Raw genomic sequence first — 1,387 nt, 5'->3', positions numbered from 1 at the left:
AGCCAGACTCATGGGCCCAGTTTCTCTGTTTCTATGTGTCCCCCCCCCCCAGCTAGACAGGACTCCAGTCCATCGCAGCGTTACCCAAGAAACAGGAAGAAAGTGTGGGAGAAAGATGGGGCGAAAGTGTACTATAGGGGTCACCACCACCCCCTGCCGGAGCCTCGTGGAGCTTTAGGTGTTTTCGCTCGATAAATACACACAACGCCTGGTCAGGGAATCGAAACCGCGATCCACCGACCGCAAGTCTGCTGCCTTAACCACTGGGCCATTGCGCCTCCGCACATTAAATAATACTAATACTAATTAATAGATGCCATACAGACTTCCGAAAAAAATTATGAGGTTCTTAAAGAGAATGACTCTCGCCAGACACAACAGATTGTGCTTCAACACGCGAACTCACATAAAGAATCTTGCAAACCAAATCCAAAACGAAATATATAAGAATTTATTGAAAAATGTTTTAGAGTATACAGAAAGATTAAATTCCTAAACACACGAAATCATAATGTGACATAATATTGGCAAATCTGAAACTCCTCCAGCATGTGTCAGATATTTCACATCGGAACTGGAGTTTAAAAACGACGAAAAGAACAACACATCAACAGATGCTGCGACGATGTAACAAGAAACATGGTCGTCTCGTTATAAATTTCGCTGTCTTCAAATGTTTACTGTCTTACACAACATATATACACACACTCAGACATATGTATCTGATGTGTGTGTGTGTGTTTGTGTGTGTAAATACATACACCGTTATGTAGATATATCTTATATACGTGTGTCTGCATGTTTGTGCTAGTATGCGCATGCGTTATGTGTGTGTATGTGCGTGTGTGTGTGTTTGTGTGTGTGTGTGTTGCAGTTCTTTAATCTATGTTGCTTTCTCTTCCAGTTTTGGAACGTATATTGATATTACCAGTGGAAGTGTTAAATTGCACCAGATCCAATAATAACTGGCAGAGCCCTTGTCTAAAGATATCTTCCAATATTAGCAAGCTTATGTGTATATGTCTAGCATTTAATGTAGATTGTCAGTATACAATTCTAACTACATATCTATCAACCGAACCATCTATATGGCTCTCCTGTTTGTATCTTCAAACTACTGTCCTATTTTTAATCTCAAGTTTTTCTCTCGGTCTGTTTGTATAGATACATACATACATACATTCATGCATGCATGCATGTATACATAAATACATATATATATATGTGTGTGTGCACATATATATATGCACATGGACACGTATATACGTATATACACCCACATACACATATATCAATCCATATATATATGTATACACACACACACACAGAGAGACATATATATATATATATACAGGTGGCCATTGATATAAATAATTATATAAATAAA

This window comes from Octopus bimaculoides, chromosome 7 (genome assembly GCF_001194135.2).
Source record: "Octopus bimaculoides isolate UCB-OBI-ISO-001 chromosome 7, ASM119413v2, whole genome shotgun sequence".
Classification (NCBI taxonomy): domain Eukaryota; kingdom Metazoa; phylum Mollusca; class Cephalopoda; order Octopoda; family Octopodidae; genus Octopus; species Octopus bimaculoides.
This window is presented reverse-complemented; position numbering follows the sequence as displayed.